General features: G+C 44.7%; 1 protein-coding gene across 2 annotated transcripts in view; it reads right to left on the bottom strand.

Moving 5' to 3' along the window:
* Window positions 1-17,981, bottom strand: part of FYN (FYN proto-oncogene, Src family tyrosine kinase) — a 207,837-nt gene extending 189,856 nt beyond the window's left edge. The window contains exon 1 of one of the 2 annotated variants that reach the window (XM_059941396.1): window positions 17,520-17,981. The gene's annotated coding sequence lies outside the window, so the exon portion shown is untranslated. The remainder of the gene's footprint in view (window positions 1-17,519) is intronic. The other variant, XM_059941394.1, reaches the window with a different exon arrangement.
* Window positions 17,982-19,221: the final 1,240 nt, after the last annotated feature.

Here is a 19,221-nt window from a genome sequence, read left to right as displayed (position 1 = left end):
CAGCAATGGACTGCAAAAGAAAAAAATGCAAATTAAATGAAAAATTACTGAATTTTTGTTTTTTTAAGAAAGCTGATGATGTTAGCTCGCACAAAATGTTCACTGGTATTATTCACCATGGTACCCTTAATGATATCATTCACTATATAAGTCCAATCTGCTAAAGAAGCATCAGTAAGTACTTCAAATGTTAACAGTTATTGTAACAAGACTGTGCCCAAGGATGACAATTTAACACAGGCAGCTATGGAGGGTTCATGGACATAGGACTCTAGGAAGCATGACTTTTCCTTTAGATCAAATGACTGCTATTCTATGTTGATTCCGCTTATATTTAAGTTCAGGTGTTTTTGTGCACATAGGAAAAGTGAAGTGAGAGCTTTAATGTGTTTCATTAGCAGAAGAAAAAAACCACACAAATGATTCCAGTTGTATGTTAGTATTAACAGGCGTTTTAAACAGAAGAATCAATTAATTTCAATTACGGTTTGATTTTTTTTTTCCCCATCTATTTCCTGGGATCAAAATGAAGCTGGTGGAAGTTCATTCTGTCATGGATGAAACACCTCATGCTAGTGTGACTGCTACTGTAATCTGTCAAAAGTTTAACACGAGATGAAATTATTTGTTTTTGCAGAATACAAGTACAAATTTTGTGATGCTATAAATAATTGTCCTTACTAAATCAAGAAATCTATGGAGCAGAAAGTTATTTGACATGGGTGTGGCATACGCATAATTCATAACTGCATTCAAACAAGTGGCTATATCCTACCAATTCAAAATAAACTATAAATGTAGAAATTGATAAATAGTCAGAAAAACTGGAACTCGGAAATTTTTGTGATAAAGTGCTTTGTGAATACAAAAAACACTTCAGCACGGTAGTACACGCCTTCTATTTGTCGCCTGTCATCATCAACTAGGTTTTAGAAATGTTTGAGAAATGACTCTCTAAGCCAACCTAAGTGTGCCATGATAGTATGTGGATGAATCCTGTGAAGTCTGGGTGTGTTCTGTTGCAAAACAGATGGAAATCTTCGCTCAAAGTAGTGAATGAAGTGCCAAAACACTTCAGCTTTTAAAAAGCATTTAACAAAGTACAGTTACTGAAAACAAGGCTTGCGGATAGGAAGATGTTAAAATTTATCCCAACAAAAGCAAAGGAAGCCACTAAACACATTAGATAATTCAGTGTCCAAGATTTAATTCTGAAACAGTATTACAGATATTTTGGAGTATCTCAACTTGTGGCAATATTTTGATGATGTTCCTGGTTTTAATTGGATACATTTATATTCTGTACCACAATGGAGTGAAATTATGAATGATCTATGATTTTGTGTCACCTAAATTGATAAAGCATTCAAAAGGACCATAGGGGGACTTATTTTCATGAGTTTTGCCTTATAAAATTATTTATTGAAGATAAGAATCCTGAATGGGGGTAAAAGACTTGTGAAAATACCTGGGCTAAAATGTTCACACATTTCGGTGTGGAAAAAAAAGTTATTCTGAGAAAAGCCTCCATTTAGCAGAATTTGCTCTGAGCGTACGTGCATCTGTAGAAAGAGTTATTTTCTCAGTTAAAAATATTGTGATGTATACATAAATGCGAATTGAAGATAGTAATAGCTTCAAATATTAACTATAAAACACAACTTGGAAGGAAATTGCAGGCAACTCTATGAGAATTAAAAACAATTCATTCTTTATAAAATAACAGTGACATGAGTATTAAAGACATATGGCTGAAAAACTGGCTAAAGTGAGTGAATATGTACCAAGAATAATTATCGTCTTATGTTCTTTTTCTTGTTTAGATAACCAGTATAAAAAGATTTTTTTGCTCTAATGTATACGGACATGTTTTTAAGTTTTAGGAATTTTATTTTTGAGAAGATTGTGAATAAAACTATTTCATAGGTCAAAAATATTATGAAAATGATATCAGTTAATAAATCAGCGGGTTTTTTAAGTTCTATAATTTAAATTATTTTAGTGACTCCTTTCAAAAAATTTTATGGTCCCCTATCCCTCGCTCTCTTGGCTCCCCCAACAGATGAGAGAAAATATGAGATGTATTTATGTTTTGAGAAGGGGTGTTCAAAGTGTCGCCGTAATTTTCTAGTAGGGAAATACAAAAAGCAGTATCTCAACAGGCAACTTTCCACCTGACTCCGCCCCACCAAACGTATGCTTTTTAAAGCAAGACGAAAGATTTCCCTTCCAAAATTACTAGGCATTTCAAGAAACAGCAGGTTTTAAAACAGCCTCTTAAATGCAACATCATCCTCGTATGAATGTCGGAGATAAAATGTATTCAAAAAGAGCTAACTGGTTTTTTTCCCCCTCTCTCATTTCAGTGTTCTGGTAACTACTTATGAATTATACTTGGAAATGAATCCCTTCATAAACTTATGCTTTATTCAGTACATGAGGATTGAATAAAAATGAAGTGCTTCTCCCCTTATAGTCAGTCAGAGACGGTAATTTCTAGTATTCACCCTGATACCTTTAAAATATGGAACTGAAGGATCACACCCTGTAAGAATTACCTTCTAGTCTCCAGCATCCCAGTTAAGTTCATTAGAGAAAGGCCTGAAATTCTAATACTTTCCATTGACCTGAGACTCCATGGCAACCGAGGTCCTTCCTTCCAGGACACTGGGAGGAAGTGCCGCCAACTAAACAATGGGAAGCCCAAGCTCCCCACTACACTGTGGAATATCTGGTGGACGACTCTGTTCCTTGAGAGGACAGATCTTCCCACTTCTTGCCCAAAATGAACCTAGTACAGGTAGGCTAAGCCACAATTTACCCAAAGGAAAAAGCATATTATAGGAATACAAGTAAGCAAATTTGCCACCATCACCGTCACCATCGTCACCATCATCATCCTGTTAAAATACAGCTCAAATGCAACGTAGAAGGTTTGAAACGTACACTTCCTACTCAGCTGCATACATTTCTCCATAGTTGAATTCAACTTGATCATGACCACTGCATTTCTGCTGATGGTAGAAAAAACAATCTTGCTACTTCAAGATAACTTGCTCTTCAGATTTAAAATTTTCGTTGCTTCAGGGCAATTAGTCAAATTGAGCTCATCTCAGACTGCCTCTCAGGGCTGTGTTCCTTTTCAAAAGGGCTGTGTTCCTTTTCCTCTCCCTCCTTCCCCCAGGGGGAAGATTACAGACCACCACATGATGGGGCGAGGACCTGGTCCAGGCACTGTCCTCTAAGCCCTCACTGGCCTCCCTGGGATGTCTCATCCCTTTGTTTTGGGTGCTAGCCTGGTTCTGCTGATGTGATTGGTGCAAATCTGCAGCCAGTCTTCAGCCTGGCCCAGTTCATTCTGTGCCCTCTTCATCCTGACCCGGAGACTCTCCCGCCCAGCTCCCGCAGCATCTCCACATTTGTCCTAGGGGGCCTGCAGGATTGTTGGGATTTCTCCTCCATCACATGTAAGCTTTGGGAAATGAAGGGAAGGCATATCATCTCAGGGCTGTTTCTGCCTAGATATGCCCCAATGCAGGGTCCACTCCAATGTGGCTTCCTTCCAGATATCCAGATGGGGGCGGGGCAGAGTACAAGTGCTCTCTCCGGGCAGATTCTCCTCCGCCCACCTGGAGTGGGGCATCTCAGTGACCCATTCATTTCTTATCTCTAGCCTCCTCCAAATCTCTACAAACTCCATCCTCCAACCCAGGAAGGCATTTCCTCCTTCCTGCAGCCTCCCCATCCTGCATGGCTGACTGTACAATATACGCCACGTCTTCTGAGATCTGGCTCCTCGGAATCCGCAAATCACTTTGCTTCTAACAAAGCCTGCCTCTCTTAAATGAAGGCCTGGGCTAACTCTGGTCTCTGAATCATGCCTCAAGGTCCTGTTTTGGAAGTCAAAAGCTGAACAATGTCTTCTTTGTCTTAGGCCATACTCTGTCCTTCCCCTGAAGTAATGGAATCCTCAGCCTCAATGGGGGAGACTCCCAGAGCAACAAGAATTAGAAGGAAGGGAAAGTAAATTGAATACTAGTTCAAAATATTATCCCCACTGAACCAGCTGGTCATAATGCAAGGTCTCAGAGGTCCCAGAACACTCATCCAGGATTTTTAAAAAGTGCAACATACTGACATGTCATTTTTCTAGACGACACCATTTATACATAATTTGAACCAAGGGCAAAAAGGGAACTATGGCTTCCATTTTCTTGAATTCTTTATATAAGAATTATTGTCCTTGATCTCTATTCTACTGTTGAGTGGATCCATTCAACAGGAAGCCACCTTGTTCAGCATCATTTAGAACTCTCCACCTCCTGGGTTTCTTCTTTCCAGGGCCTTCTCGCCTTTGCCTCTCCTCCTCCATATCCACTGTGTTCACCCATCACATCCCTAAAAGCTCAGGCCCTTCCTTGCCTTATCCGTCATCCCAATTCCAGCTCACTCCCCTATCCAGCCTGAACCCTACTTTCAGCTAATTCAACTGATGCTTTTTTTAATCTCTTAGAACGTCTTCTTCATTTGACTATTCAAACCAACTCTCACCACAAGGTGAGATATTCCATTCCAAAGTGACAAGTACTACCAAGCAAAGTCACAAAGGTGAGATATTCCATTCCAAAGTGACAAGTACTACCAAGCAAAGTCACAAAACTGGGCTAAAGGGACCCATTAAAAATACTTACAAATTCCAAAGGAGCCTCACTATTTCTCTGTAATACTTTTTATCCATCTATTAACACATTATCCTATATTTTCCTGGCTGTTTGGGCTTTTTCTATATTCTCCAAGTCTCCCTCCCATCCCCAAATCTTCCAACCTCGGATGATGGCTCAGCCTCCAATTTTACTGAAAACTTTCAGGACACTCCACGTCTTTGAACTGCTTTTCACATAAAAATTTCACTGTCATCTTCACCCATCTTGAAGTGACAGTTTAAAATCACACATGTAAAGTACTGTGCCTACCCTTTAGTAGTCATTCAAACTTACAAATACCTTCCTCATCTGTTCTCTCTCCCCCCGAGTTACTGCTAATTTTTATCCCTTTGAGGGCTACAGTGGGTTGAATGGTAGCCCCCAAAGTATGTCCATCTGGAGCCTGGGAATGTGACCTTATATGGAAAAAGGGTCTTTGCAGATGTAATTAAGGATTTTGAGATGAGATCATCTTGGATTATGGTGCGACCTAAATCCAGTGACAAGTGTCCTTATAAGAGAAGGCCATGTAAAGACACACAGAGGATAATGTTGTGTGAAGATGAAGGCAGAAATTGTACTGATGGGTTTACAAGCCAAGGAAAGACAAGGGTTGCTGGCAGCCACCAGAAGCTCGGAAAGAGGCAGGGAACAGAGTCTTCCTGAGCTGACACCTGAATTTCAAGACTTCTGGCCTCCAGAACTGTGAGAGGAAATTTTCTGTTGTTTGAAGCCACCCAGTACATGGTCATTTGTTACAGCACCCACAGGAAACTAATACAAGGGCTCCTTCTATACCTGACACGATCAGGTATCAGATCGTGTCCCCCACCAACTCTTTGTTGATCCCCTTCCATCCATTACCCCTCTCTCTCCAGCCTCACCAACATCACCCTCTTTAGTGGATCATTTCTGCATGTTCTAGCTCATCCAGGAGGCACCAAGAGCCCAGCTGAGTGTCCTGGTGGGGAGCACAAGCAAGACTCCTCCCACAGTGACAGTGCTGTACCTCAAACGCGTGGGCGCATTGCTGTGGCAGTGGAGGCTGGGATATTTCATCCCCTGGAGACACAACCTCTGTCACAAGCCAGGGATGTGAGATCAGGGACGGCACTAGGGCTCCCCTTGGGCCCCCTAGACTGGGGACTCTCAGCACTTTGCCACACTGGACTCTTCTCCGTATGGCATAGTTGGGCTGAGGTACAATCAGAGAATGTTTGGAGCTGCAGTTTTCCAAGCGCCAATCCTCCTTGTTATACACTTAGGTATAAACTAACCAGAACCTCCCAGGAGCTACTGGCACCCACAGAGGCATGTGGTTCTGCTCATGACACGGTAGTCCTTATAGGTTCTTCCCAGCCATACCTCACCGGCCTTCAGTGAGCAATCCTTGGCCCTTTAGAGAACTACCTCCAAGTCTCAGCAGTCTGGAGTCAGGAATCTGTTGAAGGGCTTCCCTGGTGGCCCAGTGGTTGAGAATCTGCCTGTCAATGCAGGGGACACGGGTTCGAGCCCGGGTCTGGGAAGATCCCACATGCCGCAGAGCAACTAGGCCCGTGAGCCACAACAACTGAGCCTGCGCATCTGGAGCCTGTGCTCCGCAACAAGAGAGGCCGCGACAGTGAGAGGCCCGCGCACCACGATGAAGAGTGGCCCCCGCTTGCCACAACTAGAGAAAGCCCTCGCACAGAAACGAAGACCCAACACAGCCAAAAATAATAAATAAATTAATTAAAAAAAAAAAAGAATCTGTTGAAATAATAACCATAAGACACAGGGAATTATACGGTCAACCGCACTTATATGAACAGAAGGGTGTGGTATGGCATTTTATCTGTGCTTTGGCCCTAACCTGCTGACAGAATTAGAAGCTGGGATCATTGCATTTTCAACCAAGGAGGTGAAACATAAGGTGGAACCTAAAACATTATGTGCAACCAAACTCTGGATTCTATCCCATGACTCTGAGGATCTACCAATGCAGAGGACCTGATGTGTTATCGACAAGAGGAAAATTTACTCAAGATGCATCTCATTCCAGAAGTACTGAGAACACTTTTAAGACCTCCCAACTTGGAAGCTTAGAATCAAGATCTACAAGCATTTAATAAATCCACAGTTCAGTGTAGTGTTTCACGGCACAAAGCAAATTAAATGAGGTGTACTTTCAGCCTTCTAGAAGCTTGCTACTGAAAATGGACAGTATTGACACTGACATACCAAAGTGACTGAACACGAACAGTTGGATAAATACACCAAGTGGTGATATTATACGTTGGCCAAGGGGAGAGTGCATCTTGTTAGTGGCGTGTGATCTCCCACATTGAAGGTGGTGCTTGTGGCAGTGGGGAGGCGGGCGGGGAAAGCACTGAAATCATAGACAGCGCGTGGGGAAGGAAAGAAAAAAGTTCACTACCGCTTTCCAAAGACCATAATGGCTTTTCAAACAACAGTGAAGCATAAGGTCCACCCCTTCCCCCTCTCTGCTGTTAGCAGTTGGCCAACATCTACAGAAGGTGTTTTTAATGCTCTCCATCCCTCGGATACATTAAACGTGGCATCCAGGTGAGGACTAGGCAGGCGAAGCCATTCATGAGGAATCACAGAGAGCTTTCCACAGGGAGCTGAGAGGACTCTTAATGAGGGGTTGACAAACACTGCCTGTGTGCTGTTGTGTCTTTTGTTACAGAAATGACTCAAGTAGTCCCTCCCTGCAACCATGGAAAACATTTTATAAGGTTTATTGTCAATCACTCTGTGGAAGGATATACAGAGGCTGTGGTTGGGTTCTAGTGTTAAATCATTACTCTGTAGGACCTTAAGTCTCGGCTAAGGAGATTCTCCAGATATGCCAAATGAACAAAATGAATGCATGGAAAGGAAGGCACCCTCACAGCCACAGCTGGGTTTCATGTGGCTGAGGGACTCAGCTAAATGCTGTGAGAGGTCCAGCCATGGGTAGGCGCACAGTAGGTGAGCCTGCCTCCTTCCGTTTCCCCAGGCTCCACAGACCTTCAGGCACAATACCAGTGGTCCATTCTGCCACTTTTCCCTCTTCTATCACTCACTGTTGTATTTTTCCAGTTTATTCCAGATTTTGAAACTTGAAACATTCTGCATTTCTCCCTGGTCTTGGACATCATTGTGCACTATCGGTAACTTCCTGTTGTTTTTGGTGAAAATCTTATTGATGAAAACCTGATGACTGAGGGCAAAGAAGTAACTGTTGCCCTGACCACCTTAAATTTTTAACAAAAAGCTCAAGATTATGGACAAAAGATCTTTAAACACATACCATTCTCAGAAGACAATGGTGGTTCTGAAGACAGTATAGGACAGTCCCCGAACCTACATCACATGGGTCCATAGAGAGTGAATCTAGTGCTGTCAGAAACTACAGAAGCTCAATGTCCAAGGAGATGCCAGCCTAGCCTCACAGATGGCGAGGAAACCAGCTACATATTCCAGCACTCTGTCCTCAGGGCCTATCTAAATAATACCTGCTGAGTATCTACACCATGAATGACAGTGTGCTACAAGCCATAGGGGGACAAAAAACCCCAACATTTTTGCACATATGAGGCCAATGGTCTGTTGAGAAGGCAGGACCCACATACACAGATTTCCAGGAGACCTGGATTCTAGTCTAAACTAAATGAGGAACTGCATGTATGACCTTGGGCAACTCACAAAAATTCTCTGCTCCTTGGATTCCTCATATCAGGATTTAACTAACCACACAAGGCATCCTTTCTTAGGAGGCAACTGAGAGGCACACATGTTCAATGCAAGAGAATGAGGAGATGAGGGGAAGCTGCCCAGGGCTGGGATTCCAGCTGGGCCTTGAGAAATGGATAGAGTTCCCGGGGAAAGGAAGGGCTGGGGAGTCCAGGAAGGGAGAGCAAAGGCCAGAACACGTATTCCATACTAATGAGATACTATGTTGACATCCGGAGAATCAAGTGTTAGCGTGATGGTGAATGAGGTGAGCCAGGAATGCCTCAGAAAGTGGAGATGGGGGAAGGCGCCGAATGCCAGGCTAAAGGATTTGGCCTTACTCCCGTTCACTGGGTTGTTAGGGGACAAGGCAAAAGAACCAGTATTTACATCAGCCAGCACATGAGTTTTGACATGGATCAATACCTCCTCAACTCAAGCTAGAAAGCCTAGGAGTGAAGCAACTGGAATCATTATTTGCAAAACACAGGAGGGCCTGAAGGACACAACATATCATGAGAATATCGATCAGGCAAAGGAACACACGAAGTACAGCTACAGAACTGGCATTTTCAAGCAGGAGATGGTGATAAAAGGTACAGAATGACAGAGTGTGAGAGTTCATTAACAACTCAGCTCCTGTATCTGAAAATGATGAGAGGCTATTTGTATTTCTAGGAGGTCAGACAATAAAAAGGTGAACCCCTCCAAACTCTGAGAGCAAACAAGAGAAACCTTTAACAGAAATCAGCGATTTTCAAATATCCTTGTGTGCATATGCCTAGCTACGGGAAGCATATCACACAATTTCTGGAATAAAGTTTAAATTGAAATAAAAATCAAATTTTACAAGTGACAACATTTGAAATTGTTACTGCTTCCAAACAGATACTACAATGTGTGGAAATGAAGGAACTCGTTGGTGTTTATTTGCCTATTCAGTAGAATTTCAATTGGGCAGAATTTCACAGAAATACAGTTTCAGTAACTTTTTCTGGGGATTAAAAGAAGAAAGGATTGGGAAAAGTGCCCTGGGCTTTGTTGTGGTAAAGGCAATCTGACTCATTTTTAATTTTCCATTAAAGCCCTACTTTTCAGTATAAAGCAGATGGAATCCTTATACAACTCCTTGAAAAGCCTACTATTTTTGGGTACCTCCAAGATGGAAGCTCTGAAGAAAATGAAAGTGTTTGAATTCATCAGATGAAATCCCACCAGCACATTCAAAAGGAGCAGGTACTTAGAAATCTTAAAAATACAAGGTAAGAGGTCTTTCTGTGACGGATTTCTGATCCCCAGCCTCCCTTGGGCTCAGTTCCCTCTGGCTCCGGCTGATTGATGATTTTCTACCACTTCAACAGCCAGCTCCCACCACTGTGGCTGAGTCACTGTGCTTCTTCATTCCTCGTCTTTCAGAAGCTGCCTCCCTGATGGCTCCATCCTCAGGGCCATTCTCATATACAGGAAAGATGTCAGTGTTCAACCCTGCCCACCCCATACCTCCTGAGTCAGAACTGGGCCTGGGACTATGCATTCTCTAAGACCCTCAGAGGACAGTCATGCAATCACGGCCCCAAAGCTCTTTCCGTATCATGAGATAAGGCCTGGTTAGACATATCCTGTTTGTCTTTCTGCCAGAGTGGATGGTAGAAACAAGAGGGTGATCTTTCCTGTGTGTGGACTGTGAGGTACTGGGCTAGGAGGTGGAGGGCACTGCCTCTGGCCTGTGGTTTATAACCTTGTTTGACAGTTGGAACAAATTTAGTGTTAAGAGCATTGATTCTGGAGCCAGACTGACTGTCTGGGTTCAGACCCCAGCTCTGCTTACTAGTTGTGTGACCCTGACCAAATCACTTCACCTCTAGGCCTCAGTTTTCCCATCTATCAAATGGGAATAATAACGACAGAACCTCATGGAATACTGCTGGGTGTTGAGCTGGCAAATCAACCACGAATAAGACACAGTCCCTGACTTGAAAGAGCTCCCAAGTCAGGGAAAAAGACCAGTATCTTCCCACTGTCCGACCCAGCTGACTCCACTCTGCTTTATAAGTCAGGCTGCAACGAGGGTGATGATGAGAAGGTAACCAAGTGCCATGGGAGCCCAGAGACAGGACCAAAGGGGGGCTTCCCAGAAGGTAAGTCTTGAGTGGAGCCACAGAAGGAGTGGGACTTCCCTGGGGGCAAAGGTGCCTTTGTATCCCCCAAAACCTAACACAGAAGTAACTGCAAGGCAAAGGCAAGGAGGCTTGAGAGTACGCAGGGAACGAAGAACCACAGCTTTGGAGCAAAAGCAGGTGCAAATTTAGGAACCAGACACACCTGGCTTCACTAGTAATTAGCTGTGTGACAATGGGCAAGTTACATTACCTTTCTGAGCCTCAATCTTCCCATCTGACCTGCCTCATCGAGTTGTTGTAACTAAGTAAATTACTGTATGTAAAGCACTTAAGGCCTCTGGGATTCAATAACAAAGGTAGGTATGATTATTTTTCTGGTATATTTAGGGAGAGGTGAGTGGCTGTGGGGTGTTACGTGCTTTTTCACACTATCACAGAGGGCAATACAGGTCAGAAATAAGTAGTCCTCAGGAAAGGCCTTCTGAATTCAAATCAGCAATGGGCTAAGACTTTCCCACACCTTACTTTTTCTCCCCCAAACACAGTTAATGGGTGCTCAGTACTCATTTGCTCAAACCAACGGGTGCTGCCTGAGGTCACGGGTGGACAGAGGCAGAACAGGTGATGATCTCTGCATCCAAAGAAGACCCAGCAACAGGACTCCAGTCTGCTTCACACCCTGAGCAAGGCACGATGCAGGTCATTCTGGAAGCAGGCTGAGATGAGTGGGAAAATGCTCTCATCCAAATGAGAGCTCTCCAACTCAGGGCCTTACAAACGTTGTTAAAGTTTCATGAGTCAGTAAGCATTATCTTTTCTTCCCACGTGTTTATTAGACCATAAATCCAGTTCAATTTATATCCTTCCAGGATTACTGTGTTCTAATCAAGTCCAGAGCGCTACTTACTCCAAAGTTGTCTGAACTACATGTCACCCACGTCCATTTGGATAATACTGTTCAGGCTTCTCATGTGTTTTAGTAGCCAAAAATTAGATTTGCTCAACTAGAAACACTGAAAAAAATTACTTTCCTCTAAATAACCCAAATCACCTTCTTTTCATAGGAACCAAGTGCATGAAACTCATAACTCATGGGGCTTTTTCCTATTCTGCAGTTTATTCTACCTTCAGAAAGTCATGATGACATTCTGAAGTCAAACTCAAGGGATGCACATTGAAAATAGGTTAAAATTCTGGTTATCTGGCTAAAACAAAGATATCCTTTTATAGGACTAACTTCAAAGTACTTTTATGTTTTCTACTGAAGAATAAAAAAGGTTCTGCATTTCTCAAGAAGACTCGCTAAAAATGCTATTTTCCATCATACTATTTCAACTAATTTCCTATGTTTTCCAATAATTCTTGATTCAGAACTGACAATCACCCACATCTCTTTCTAAAATATTCAAAATGTCCTTTTCTGCACAGAATACATTTTTATCCTCCCTTCCCTAAGGGATATATGTGTCAGATGTACACGTTACGTGCATATGTATGTATCTACATATATACACACATGAACAACAGCAGCAAACACACAGCTTTTCTATGTGTGGGGTACTATTCTGAGCACTTTACATGTATTAATTATAGACTCCTCACAGCAAACCTTTGAGGTAGAAACTATTAACTCCATTATAAAGGTGAAGAAAGGGAGGCACAGAGAGCTTAGGTAACTGGGTCCAGCTCACACAGCTGGAAGGGGTCAGACCAGGACCATACCCCGAGTCCATGCTCCTGACCACAGCCCTCACCTGGGCTGAAAGGGTTGAAACCTGGCTTTAAGTGGTGACTGCCACCTTGGCACTTAGCCACTCGGGGCCTCATTTTTCCTCATAAGTAAAATGGACGTGCTGGACTACATGATCTCTAAGTCCCTTACTATTCAACTGCCTCCAAGATACTTTGACCGGAAAGCCCAAAGTGTCCGTGATAAAGTCATCATTTAAACACCCACTCCCTGCTGCTTTTACTGCATTGCTTTTCTGCATGTCTTTCTCCACCTACTTCCCAAGGACCCCCCTCTGCCTCTCCCCTCACACAATATGCTATCTCACCCTCTCTTATTCTGTCTCTTTGGCTCCATCCCCACTTCCGTGCAGCACCTCATCTATGGCTCATCTGAGTTTCCATAACTACCTTCCCTGCATCTGTCTTGACCACCTCTGGCCAACAGCCCACACTGTGGCCAGATGGATCTTTATAAAACAAATCAGACCAAAGTGGCACCTCTGCTTACAACTCTTAAATGGCATTCCTGACAAAGTACTTTTCCACCAGCCCGCCCCATCTTCTCCCTCTGTCCATCTCTCTACCACCCTCACCCACCCTGAACGACTTGCAGTTTCCTAAAAAGTCTGTGCACCTGCTTTCTGGGCTGCTCCTTCTGGGGCAATGGCCTTCCCACAACACTCAACTGGCCAATTCCTCCTCTGGTCTTCTCTGCCTCGCCACCCCATTTTCCCACCTCTCTGTGGAGTTCATGCTCTCTTGCGGACCCCTAGAATCACGGCAGTTATCACAGTGGTCAGAGACTTCCTCGTGCAGTTCCTTGGGCCAGGATTATAACTCTTTGTCTCTGAAGCATCTAGTTCAATGTCTGGCAAGTGGTAGATACAATGAATGAATGTTGCTGGATGAGTAAATATGTAGGACGATTCACAAATTCTTACAGACCTATCTGTGGGACACACAAGGACCCAGCTTAAAATAAAGAATCACACAGAGTAAAAGTATTTCCGGCATCAACATGCTTTGCTTTCCCATTTTTTAATTTATTTTTTTATTTCCTAGGTGAGCAATAAATGAGGGTCTAAAATGGAAAGCATGGCAGTAGAAATGGACATTTTATTTTGTATTTAAACATAAAGTTATATTTCCCAACAACCAAAAGTATCAATTGCCAAAGCATTTACGCCACCCCTCTTTATGGCATGTAACACATTTTAATCAATATCATCATTATATCCATACGTAGTATTTCGCATATTGCCTCGTGGCTAAGAGCAAGGGCTTTGAAACCAAACTAACTGGGCCTGAATCCTGACTCTACCACTTACTAGCTATGTATGATCTTGAGTTAGTTATTTAACCTCCCTTGCTTCAAATGCCCACCTGTAAAATGGGGATTATAAGTGAAACTACTTCATATCATTATTGTTTTTTTAATTGAAGTATAGTTGATTTACAATTTATATTAGTTTCAGGTGTTCATATCATTATTGCTAAGATCAGAGCTTAAAAGATTAGAGATTGACACATAGTAAATGCTCAATAAAAGTAGTTATTATGTATTATTTTTATCTCCTCTAGCAGACTAAGCTGAACAGAGAGAACACAGCAGAAGTATTCATTTTCATAATCCTATCTCCCAGTGCCTTGCACACAATAACATACTGGCCAATGTTTGCAGAACAGATGAATATAATAAACTGTTTATAGCAAAAATATGTGCATAACTAAGTATGATGACTAGTACAGACAGAATTGCTCCTGGGGAGGCCTGTGGAGAACAGGGATTATCCAGAACACTAGCAGTTCACCCCGCTCCTGGAGGTCTGGGAGCTCACTTAACTCCATGGAAGATGCAGGGCTCACAGTCACCAACTCAGGGTATCTGCGGGATGGAGGGGACCCAGGTGGGACTGAAGACCTGGGCAGATGAGGCTCCCTTCCCATGAACATGGCCTGGGGCAAGAAATTTCTCCTCTGGAGTCTGTTTAATTTCCTCTTCCAATTAGAGAAGGTATGACTGTGATTTCTAAAGACCCGCTTAGCCACTTGGGGAGTCTATAAAATCAGCAGATAAAAATCTTGGCCAACAAAGGTGCTACTGGAGAGCCACATCAAAGTCAGCACAGGAGCCATCAGGTCACTGTATTACAGGAAATTACTGGGTGGAAACTGGCCACTAGAACCGACAAAAAGTAAGGTTTTGGGAAACATGTTTAAAATGAGAAGGTCTGAACCTAGAAAATGAAAAGTACAAGACAATGATGGGTATAGGCTCTAGGTTTCCATTTAATTCTCATCAGCCTACAGACTCCTTGAGGGCAACGACTGTGCCTTGTTGAGCAGCAGTATATGGCAAAGCTGCTGGCCCAAAATACATTTCTTCTTGAACTTTTTTCTGGTCACATGGCTTAACTATATTTCCCAGGCTCCCCTGCAGTTAAATGTGGCCATATAACTGGCCCTCAAGTAAAGTATGTAAGTAGAAGTGATGGGTGTCATTTCCAGGCCTAGGCATTTAAAAAGTCGGTACATCCCCTCTATTCCCTCTTTTGTCCTTCTGCCAGCTGAAAGCAGATTACAATGGAGCGCTATGGGATGGGAGAACTTGGGGTCCAGAATCACTGCATGGAAGAAAGACACCCACTGATCAGAAATACCCATTTTGAATTATTACATGAGGAATAATAAACATCTATTGCTTTTGAGGCATTATATTTTTGCAGACCTATTTGTTACAGCTGCTAACATTAGCTTAATTAATCCAGGTGCTTAGCACATACCAAAGACCTAGCTCACATTTGTTGAAACAAGATAAATAAGACCAGGTTCCTTCTTCCAATGTGCTGCTCAAACTAATGCTGGAAATAGACATGTGCCAGCTGCTGAGATATGAAAACAAAATTGGACTCATGGTGATTTGTTTGAAGGTGAAAAGATGGAGAAAGCATCCCAGAGTAGAAGACTTCTGAGCTGGGCCCTAGGTTTAACAGGACCCAAGCAAATCAGGTGGGGTTGGAGATTCCAGACCCAGGAGAAAGCATAGAATAAAACTGCAGAAAGCAGAGTATGCGTTTGTTCACATTCAACCTCATCATTCTCTTGAACTCGGTCAACAGAGCGCGAGTTTATTGTGCACTGACTTTCTTTCCTGGGTCTGGCATTAAACAAACAAACCATTGTTGTTGTTGTTGTTGTTTTTACAGTACGCTCATTAAGCCTTTTGCTTTTTTTTTTAATATAAAAAGTTCCAAGATGGATGCCCCTAGAAAGCGCAGAAGTAAATGTTTAATGAACCATAACAACTCTCTTCTAATAAAATTCTTGAAGAACGTGAAACAGTTCTATTACTTATAATAGTCAAAGAGCCATGCTCTTAGGAATCAAGGGGTTCAACCTAAGTTTTGACATTACTGATTAAGGATGTAATAGTCACTGGCTTACAAAATGGAACATTAAGTCCCCAGATTTACATTTATATTTCCTCTTCAAGAGGAACATCAAGCAGATGGTTTAAGAGATCAGTCAAAAGATTCTCTACATCCTTCGATCATAGCTAAGTGCCTCCAAAACCTGAGATAGTTAACAAAACCACTTCCTCCAAAAATCTGTGAGTCCCTTCATCTGAAAGCACAGTACCCATGGGGCAGGGACTCGGGAGAAAGAGCACAAAGCGTGGAAAGTATTACAGTCAGCTTGGTGGTGAGAGGAAGGATGTGGGCGTCTGAAGGCTACCCTGAAGCAGGGAAGAGACACAGTCTCCAGTGGTCTTCGAAATACCAATTTAATGCTGTGTTAGCAATGTCCCCAGGAGCTTGTTTAAATATAAGGGTAAAACAACAATTACTAGGCAGACAAGACTTCATTTCAAAAGACTTCAGTACTCCTTAGACTTGAGAGAAGAAGCAAGTTAGGCTGCCTCACTCCTAGCAAACATCAATTTAACTCTCTTTCAGAAACAAAAGTCTTCTTCCCCCATACCAATTTATCCTACCCCCTACAATGAAAGGGGGTTAAAACTGGGTGGGGGAGGGTGCTACCTTGAAAGTAAAGCAACTCTTCAGACAGCTGAAATCATTTCCCCCTTAAATCTAAGAAATACTGCAGCTGCCAGTCAACACTACCGGTCCATGAATACAGCAAAATGCCAGCACCTGCCACCCTGCATCTGGGGCCTTTTATTTTTTGGTAAATGTGGCAGGAAAGACTCTCAGAGAGAAGATCAACTGCTTTATCTGAGAAAAAGGGAAGCCCCAGGGAAGAGAAACAAGAAGCATCGCGCCCATCCTTGGGTACTTTGTGCGTCTCCTCTCTGTGCACTGAAAGGGCTCTTTGTGTCACACACACACACACACGCGCACACACACACACAGCCGGCGAGTCTGTGTGATTTATTGGGGGGAGGAGGGGCAAGAAGGGTGATTTTATTATCCCTCTTCACACTCAGTCCCAGCAAATCTCTGCCTGGGCCCAAGCTCGGTGGCCTCTTTCTGGCTCAGTCCCCTCCGCCTGTGGGCGCAGATAAGAGAGGGGAGGCAACCAAACAAAAACAGTCATCGATCTAAGGAAGTCGAGAGGAAATCCAGCGAGCAGGGAAGGGAGGAGAAAGGAGCCTAAGGGAGCAGGAGGAGTGTGGGGGTCAGAGGAAGAGGAGCTACGGCTCCAGCACGGGGGACTGGGGACGGGTGGGTGGTGGCACAGGAAGAGTGGAGGGGAGGATGGGGGAAGTGCAAGGGACGTGCCAGAAATAGGCAGGAGGATGCGATTGGGAAGGCGACGGCCGCAAGAGGAGGCAGAGAGGTGGAGGAGTGGGGCAGGGGTGGAGTGGGGTGGGGAGGGAAGCAGCACTGGGCTTCAATTATTAAGTGATTACATCATCCCTGACATTAAAACAACACACACAGCCCGGGTCCCCGCGGGGGGCCCCGAAAAGAGGGCGGGGGCGGAGTCTGGGCCAGCCTAGCCCCCAAGCCAATTCCTATTCACAGCCGGCGCCCGCGAGGAAATGGGCCCCCCATCCCTGCGCTACCTCGGGGCCGCACCCGGCAGAGGTGTCCTCCGGCGCGGCCACAGGAAGACTCCGAGCGGGGCCAACTCCCCGGCAGCCCAGCGGGGCGCCCGGGAGACGGCGGTGGCCCAGAGACTGCAGCGCTGGGCCCCGCGGCGGGGGCGGCGCTGCGCGGGGGCGCCGGCGGCCGGCGTCTCCGCAGCATCCCCGCAGCCCCGGGGCGCATCCCCGGCCGCTTACCTGCGCTGCGCTCAGGCTCCGGAGCCCATTCACATGGTCCTCTCCCCGCCCTCCTCCGGCGCGGCCGAAGCGGCTCCGGTGGTTCCTCGGCGGGCCCGGGAGCCGGTGGGCCTTCTGAGAGTGCCCAGGGGGCGGCGCCGGGTGTCCCCGGCCCGGCGGCCGGATCCCTCCCAGGCGCGGGCGGCGGCTTTGTGTGAGCCCGGGGAGCCCTCGGTGCTCGGCTTGAAGCGCCGCGCGCCCGGACGGCGGTGGACGCGCGGCTCCGAGTGCAGCCTCTCCTCAGCTCCCGCGGCCGGTCGGCGGTCGGGTCTCGACGGCCTTCAGCTCGCGGCGACCCCTCCTCCTCTCCCGCGGCAGCCCCCTCCCCGCCGGCTCCGCTCCTGACAGATGGCGCAACTGCAACTACGCGCAGCCGCTGCCGCGGCTGCTCGCAGCTACTCGCGTTGATGCTCCAGCCCCTCCAGCCCCAGCAGGGAGCGAGGAGGGGGCGGGCCGCACCGCGAGAGTGGCAGGCTTCGCTGCCCTATCAACGGGCCCTTCGGGCGTTTGGGGGCGGGGGCGGGGCGGCGATGGGTGGGGCCACCGAGTGGGTAGAGCGCTTCTGTAACGTCGGGCACCCTGGCTTGCTTGCCGTGTAAGGTGTGAGAGGGGAATGCGAGATTGCAGGAGTTGTGTGTGTGTGTGTTTAAGGTTTATGTGGACTTGGGATAGTGGGTTAGGGTGAGGAAAGAAGAGACTGTGAGCTGCAATTTCTGCTTTGCGGAAGATTGCAGCCGCCACTGCAGAAAGGCATCTGCCATTCCCTCAAAACCATGGGAACCTGCCTCGAGAAAGGGCTGTCTTGCCTTTCTAGTGTCTTTTCATTTGAAGGTGGGAGAATAAACTGGAAAACTGTTAGGGTAATGAAATTGTTTTCTCTGGTCAAACCGAAGAGTGCGGAGTATATTACATATATATATATATATCTCCAAGCAGAAGTCTGCAGGAAATATTACGGAAATGGAGGTAGGGGGTGGAGAGGGCAGGCGGCGACTAAGAAATCTGCAATCACAGAGTAGAGGTTTATTTGCATAGTTTTTTCCAAAATCATGTTTAATTGTAGCCGTTGGTTGTCTTTGGTTTCTCATGACATTCAGCCTTCCCATGTTGTTTTCCCTTCTCTAAATCTGAGCTTTTGCTCAGATTTTCCTTGATGAAATAATAGCTGGTTTAGTATACAGTTGAGAGCGCATCAGTCTTTATTTCCTATTCAGCTTTTCTATGGCAGGATGTAACTTCATTAAAAAAAAAAAAAAAAACTTCAGCTTCCTGATTTTCTTTATAGGTAATTCCTGTTTACTGAAAGTTCCACTTTAAGGCGTACTCGAATTCATTCTCCTTGATGATTTTGGCAAGAACCCTACCCTGCCTCCTCAGCAAAATCTAATGTTCTGAGAAATATAAGTGAATTGGCTTCTGCTTCTATGCTCAAAATCTATATTACCTTTCCTGCCCACTGATTTTTTAACTGTAGTTTTAAAATAGCAGTCACTTTTGTTGCCTTTTTTCTTTTTGGTACACAGTACTTTTTTTTTTTTTAGCTAAGAGATATTTATATAGAAACGTTCCCCTTGAGAAATCTGTGTAATATTAGTTTTTTGTTAATTAATTTTTTTGGAGTATAGTTGATTTACAACGGGTTGTGTTAGTTTCTGTTGTACAG

Source organism: Balaenoptera ricei, chromosome 12 (assembly GCF_028023285.1).
Source record: "Balaenoptera ricei isolate mBalRic1 chromosome 12, mBalRic1.hap2, whole genome shotgun sequence".
NCBI classification, from domain to species: Eukaryota; Metazoa; Chordata; class Mammalia; order Artiodactyla; family Balaenopteridae; genus Balaenoptera; species Balaenoptera ricei.
Note: the sequence above shows the minus strand (reverse complement) of the source record. Positions and strands in the feature narration are given on the sequence as shown.